This window comes from Orycteropus afer, unplaced genomic scaffold (genome assembly GCF_000298275.1).
Source record: "Orycteropus afer afer isolate SDZICR_OR568_19922 unplaced genomic scaffold, OryAfe1.0 scaffold00130, whole genome shotgun sequence".
Lineage (NCBI taxonomy): Eukaryota > Metazoa > Chordata > Mammalia > Tubulidentata > Orycteropodidae > Orycteropus > Orycteropus afer.
In genome coordinates, this window is record NW_006921717.1 from 8,105,324 (window position 1) to 8,112,505 (window position 7,182).

The following is a 7,182-nucleotide window of genomic DNA, read 5'->3' on the forward strand; positions in this document are numbered from 1 at the left end:
CAGACAGTGTTTATCTGTTATTCATAAGGTTTTCCCTGGCCAATTCTTTGGAAAGTGGGTGGTGTCTTCCTTCTTCCTAGTTTGTCTCAATCTGTAAGCTGCGTTGAAACCTGTGCACCATGTGCAACCCTGCTGGTGTCTGAAACACCAGTGGCACAGCCTCAAGCCTCACAGCAGTATGGAAGTCACTACAGTAAGACAAACTGACAGACAAGTTCATCTCCCTTAGCTGCTCAAAACCTCTCCACCCTCCCCTTACCTGGATCCTACCTGGATCCTGCGGCTTTGTCAACCTGTGTCTTATTCATCTTTTATCTCCCTCAATGAATTGCCTGGTGCATGGAAGTGCTTGATACATTTTAAAATAAATAGAATCCAAGATTGGCTTATTTAAGAGCAGCTTGGAAATGTGGACTACGGTAGGGTTGCAATTCAGTAACTAGCAATTCTTGCCGTTGGCCAGCCCTTCTGGGAACTCAGACAGGACCACATTGTTCATGCTTTTCTATTCCTTGGCAGTGAGGGGAGAGAGAGGAGCTTAGATTTACAGATTGTGTATCTTAGCTCACAGAACTCTGGTGGTACAGTGGTTAAAACATTCAGCTACTAACCAAAAGGTCAGTGGTTTGAATTGATGAGCCGCTCTGTGGGAGAAAGATGAGACAGTCTGCTTCCATAAAGACTGACAGCCTTAGAAACCCTGCAGTTTCTAAGTTCTACTCTGTCCTATAGGGTTGCTGGAAGTTGAAATTGACTCCATGGCAGTGGATTTGGTTTGTTTATCTTAGTTCAGGTCCCTGGCTGGTGCAAACAGTTTGCACATAATTACTAACCTAAAGGTTGGCAGTTCAAACACACCCAGTGCACCACAGAAGAAAGGCCTGGTGATGTGCTTTTTTAAAGATTACAGCCAAGAAAACCTTATGGAGCTTAGTTCTATTCTGACACTCATGGGCTCACCATGAATAGGAACCAACATGACAGCAACAAGGTTTTGTTTGGTTTTTCTCTTAGCTCAGTGTGGTAAGAATGTTATAATCCTTGCTTTACAGATGAGGCAACTGGGACACAGAGAGGTTGTGTCACTTGTCTGAGCTCACACAGACAAGAAATGCCTGAACAGGGACTTGAACCCATGTATCCTCCATTATCCCACTGACTGGGGGCTTGCCAGAGGCAGTGGAAGACTTTAAGAAGAGCTCTGGCTCTAGGATCTGAGTTTGAATCCTATCTCTGCCTCTTACTAAGCCCAGTCTCCCAAGACTCAGTTTCTGCCTGTGTAAAGTGGGAACAATCACACCACCAATTTCCTGAGATTGTTGCAAGGATTAAATGCAAAATGCTAACCCCTACACACTTACAGTGGCTAAAATTAAAACAACTGCCAATCTGGTAGCATAGTGCCTAAGGCACTTGACTGCTAACCAGAAGGCTGGCGGTTCAAACCCACCAGCCACTCCTCAGAAGGAAGATGGGGCAATCTACTTCCGTAGTGATACTGCCTCGGAAACCCAAGGAGGGGTGGCTATGAGTCAGGTCCGACTCGACGGCACATAACAACAACAACAACAGCCCATACCAAGTGCTGACAAGGATGCAGAGACATTGGAGCTATCTTGCATTGCTGGTGGGAATGCAAGACGGCATAGCCACTTGGGACAACAGCTTAGCAGTTTCCTCTAAAAACAGACACATACCATTTGACCCAGCGATCCCACTCTTGCAGGTTTACTCAGAAGAAATGAAAATATGTATCCAGACAAAGACTTTTATCCTTAATGATTATAGCGACTTCATTCATAATTTCCCCAAACTGGAAACAATCTTAAAGTCCCTCACTGGCCACTGAATAAACAAATGATACAACCACACGATGGAATACTATTCAGCAGTGGAAAAGAATGAACTACTAATACATGAAGCAATGTGGATGGATTTCAAAAGCATTCTGCTTTGGTCGTGTTGTCAGAAGGGACTGTTTACTGGAGAAGGATGTCGTGCTTGGTAAGGTGGAGGGTCAACAAAAGAGGGGAAGGCCCTCAACAAGATGGATTGACACAGTGGCCACGGTGATGGGCTCAAGTTTAGCAAGGATCCTGGAGTTGGTGCAGGACTGGGCGGTGTTTCGTTCTGCTGTGCATAGGGTCGCTATGAGTCGGAGATGACTCAATGACACCTAACAACAGCAACAACAACAATATGCTGAGTGAAAGAGGCCACACACAGAAAGTTACCCTTGTATCCCCATTTATATGACTGTGGTGGATGGAACCGTGTCCCCAAAAAAGACCTGTTGAACTTTTAATCCCCAGTACCTGTGAATGTGACTTTGTTTGGAGATAGGATCTCTGAAGATGCTCTCAGGTAAATTAATATGAGGTCACACTGTTGAATAAGGCAGGTCTTAATCCAATATGACTGGTGTCCTTATACCAAGAGAAGAGACACAGAGATGGAGTGGAACACATCACCTGTTGGTTAGACACAGTCACAGGTCCCACCCACACTGAAGGAGGGGATTACACAGGGACATGGATACTAGGGAGCAAGGACAATTGGGGATTATCCTAGAGTCTGTCCATCACAAGCCCTGAGTTAAGGTACCAAGGTGGTCCCGTGTCAGCCTCCCTCCAGATGTCAAAATCCCTAATGTGGGAAGACTTAATTATCCTCATCAATCCAAGAGCTTCTGCCTCAGTGTGACCCAATCCACCCAGCTGGGAGGAAGGTGGCCTTCACTCTGCCTTCTTGTGAGTGGTCCACAAACTTCTTGAAGGCTGGCCTATTTCCATCTTGCTCATGGATCTAATTTCTGTATTGTGAGCAGAATCTAAGAGCAGCTACAACAAAGGCCTCAAGTTTGGCAGTGATTGTGAGGATGGTGCGGCACCAGGCAATGTCTCTTTCTGTTGTACGCAGGGTTGCTATGAGCTGAAACTGACTTGATATCCCCTAACAACAACAACAAGAAGCAAAGTCTCTGAATAGACTCCCTCCCCTGCTGGAGTTGATGAAGTGAGCTGTCCTGTGGAGGGGCCCACCTGGCAAGGAACTGTGGGTGGCCTCCTACCAGTAGCCAGCAAGGAACCGGGGCCTTCAGTCTGACAACCCACAGGGAACTGAAGCCTACCAAACACCATGTGAGCTTAGAAGTAGATCCTTCCCCAGTTAAGCCTAGGTGAGACCCAGCCCTGGCTGGCCCCTTGATTGCAGCCTTGTGAGACCCCCTGAAACAGAGGTCTCAGCTAAAAGGAGCATGGATCCCTGCCCCATGGACACTGTGAGATTATAAAAGGGCATTGTTTTCAATCACTAAGTTTGTGTTAATTGGTTAGTCACCAATAGAAACTAATACAGTGCTCGGAACTTCCTTGAAAATTTCCCCATGGCTGCCTTAGGCTTTGCCCTTTGTGGGGCCATGTTGGTGCCCTGCCACACGGTTTTCTACCCAGGCAACGAGCGTGCTCTCAGAAAGAAGAAGTTCTCATGTCACCGGTCCACTTATCCCCAAACCTCCATCAGTGCAGCCGTGCTGGCATTTCTGGTGCATTCTTTGTGCTTTTCTGAATGCTTTGAAATACATGCTCTTTTAAAAAACAATAACTTTTATTCCGACACTAAGAGAGTACAGCTGGAATGCTCCTTAGAAGCAAGGATGGCCAGACTTTGTCTCATGTACTTTGGTCATGTTGTCAGAAGGGACCAGTCCCTGGAGAAGAATATTATGCTTAGTAAAGTAGACGATCAGTGATAAAAGGGAAGACCCTCAAAGAGGTGGATTGACACAGTGGCTGCTACCATGGGCTCAAGCATAGCAAAGATTGTGAGGGTGGCGCAGGCCCTGGCAGTGTTTTGTTTTGTCCACAGGGTCACGATGAGTTGAAACTGACTCAGCGGAACCTAACAACAACATCACTATGTTGTCAACGCGGTTCAGAGGGGTAAGTGATCAGTGTAGGGTCACATAACCAAGTTGTGGCACAGGTAGGACAGACGCTGGTTCTGGGCAGGCTCTGTGCCCCCACACACACACCTAGGTTCTGTTCATTGTTTAAGGTGTTAAGGGGGCATTCCACAAAGGCTGGAGCTCCGTTCAGGGTGCCCAGAGAAGCCAGCCAGACAGCCCCTTTACCAGAGTGGCTCTTGGGGAGTAAGAGGGGTCCCCACTCCAGGATGGTGTGTCATCCCTGAGGTCTGATTTTCAGCCAGGCCTGCACTGTGGCTGCCAGCAGGGGCTCCATGTAATCTCATCATGCCAGATTGGCCTGGCAGAAAGATTAGACAACAGAGTTTACCTTACCATTAGCCCTGCCTGGCACTCCACACAGGATGCCTTGCTTTGAGGGGGTACCAGAAACAGCTTTTCTAAGATAGGGCACCCCCTGCCAAGGCACAGGTGTTCAGAAGTATTCCATGAACATATCAAATCAAGCAATGGAATGAAATCTAAAGAACCGAGTTGTGGCAAGCCTATGCCAGAGCAATTAAAGTCAATAAATGTTATCAAGCTGGGCTGATAGGCTTTGGGACAGCTGGTCTCCTGGAAGTTTTCATTCACTGTCTCACCTCAAGGACACAGTCCTCCAGTAGCACACACGTTTCCCACCCTTCAGCCCAGACCTGGGGTGTTTCCCGAGAGATGCACACTGACTGTGCTTTCTTAAATATAAGTTTATAAGAACACTTTTTGGCCCAAGTACACAAGGAATCCACTGCTCATCTGTCAGTTTGTCCTACTGTGTGGCTTGTGTGTTGCTGTGAGGTTGGAAGCCGTGCCTTAGGTATTGTGAATACCAATAAAGTCAACCATGATGGACAGTGGAGCTTCCAGACTAAGACAAACTTGGAAGAAAGACCTGGTAATCTCCTTCTGGAATTGGCCAATGAAAACTCTATGAGGAGCAACAGAGGAAGAAGAAGAGTCAGGAATAAGAGAAGGATATGGAATGTGTGGCTAAGTGCCTCCATGTACAACTGCTTCCTTTGCCATGACACCAGAAGAACTGGCTGGTGCCCAGCTACCACTACTGAACATTTTGATCAAAAGAATCTTGATCAAAAGGGGGAAAATACAGAACAGAATTTCAAATTTTCATGGACTCTAGACTTTCTTGGGCCATGGAAGCTGGATGAACCCCTAAAACTATTGCCCGAAGATAATCTTTAACCCTTAAACCAAAAATGTTCTTAAAACCAAACAATAGTTTAGCTTGACTAGTAAGGAATGGCTGCCTTGAGCACCATGCTCTTTTATGATCTCTCCACACGAGATCAAGTGACAACAGCAACTCGAAAGATTAGATAGGAACCTTAGGGGGCACTGGGTTTATGGTAATGGGGGAGGAACAACTCAGAAGAGAAGAGTGAGGATGCAGCTTGAAGAATGTGATCAGTGTCACTAAATTGCACAAATAGAAACTGTTGGATTGAAAACGTTGTTCCACACCCTACTTTGGTGAGTAGCAACTGGGGTCTTAAAAGCTTGCAAGTGGCCATCTAAGATGCAACAATTGGTTTTTCCTCATCCAGAGCAAAGACGATCGAAGAAAACCAAAGATGCTTGGAAACAATTACTCTAAGGAACTAGTGGACCATGAGAACCTTAGCCTATATGACCATGAAACCAGAAGAATTAGATGGTGCCCAACTACCACTGTTCACCACTCTGAAAGGAATCAGTGCAGGAGGTCCTGGACAGAGTGAGAGGAGAGAAAACATGGAACTAAGCTCAAAATCAAAAAAAGATCTCACTTACTGGTCTGATAGAGCTTGGTAGAACCCCCAAGACTATGGCCCCTAGTTCTCCTTCAGACCTGGAATTGAACTCACTCTGGTGGCTCCCAGTCAAACAATGTTGTTGTTGTTGTTATGTGCCATTGAGTCGGACCTGACTCATAGCCACCCCTCCCTGGGTTTCTGAGGCAGTATCACTACGGAAGTAGATTGCCCCATCTTCCTTCCGAGGAGTGGCTGGTGGGTTTGAACTGCCAGCCTTCTGGTTAGCAGTCAAGTGCCTTAGGCATTATGCTACCAGAGCTCCTAGTCAAACAATAGACAGGCATAAGGATGAACACTCACACCAGGTAGATACACTCCTTAGAATGACCAATCATGGTAGAACGGAAGGGCAATATTTGCTCAGCGGGCAGGAATGCATAGGAAAGACGGACACAGAGAAGAGGTAACCACAGGGAGGAAGTGGGAAGAGAGGAAGTGGGAAGACAAACTGACAGATGGGCAGTGGATTACTTGTGTACTTGGGCCAAAAACTGTTATTACATGGCGGGGATTTGCGGTCAATGTCATGAAACAAAATGTATATGAATTGCTGTATGGAAAATTAATCTGCTCTGTAAACTTACACCCAAATCACAATAAATTTTTTTTTTTTTTAAAAAAGAAACTGTTGAATTGGTGTATGTTCTGCTGCATATATTCTCAATGACAACAAAAATAAAATAAATGATAAAATTAAATGAACAAACAGAAAACCCTGTGGCTCACAATGACCTGACTCCATTGGGCGTGACGTCTCCGTGAGTTGGTGGCTGGCTTGACAGCAGCTCACAACAGCAACATGAAGTAAGTACTGTTGATAGTTATGCTTCATTAATGAGACGCAGAGATGTTAAGTAAGCCGTCCAGTGTCACAAAGCTCGTGGGTGTCAGAGCTGCAGTTCAAACGCAGGCTGTGTGGTGCCTGAGCTCCTACTACCTTTCTTAAATTATGGTTAAATACACATAACCTAAAATTTATCTCTGAAACCATTTTGAAGAGCACAAGTCAGTGGCTTAAGTGTATTCGCAATATTATGTAACTATCACCACTACCCAGGAGCTCTGGTAGCATAGTGCCTAAGGCACTTGACTGCTAACCAGAAGGCTGGCGGTTCAAACCCACCAGCCACTCCTCGGAAGGAAGGTTGGGCAATCCTACTTCTGTAGTGATACTGCCTCGGAAACCCAAGGAGGGGTCGCTATGAGTCGGGGGCCACTCAACGGCAAATAACAACAACAACAATCACTGCTACCCAGTTCTAGAACATTTCCATTACCTCTAAAGGACCCTTAAGCAGTCATTCCTCACTCCCCTCTCCTCCAGCCCCTCCAGCCCACTAGGCTGCTTTCTGTCTCTTTGCATCATGCAATACATGGCTGCAGTGCAGTGAATTGCTTCATATG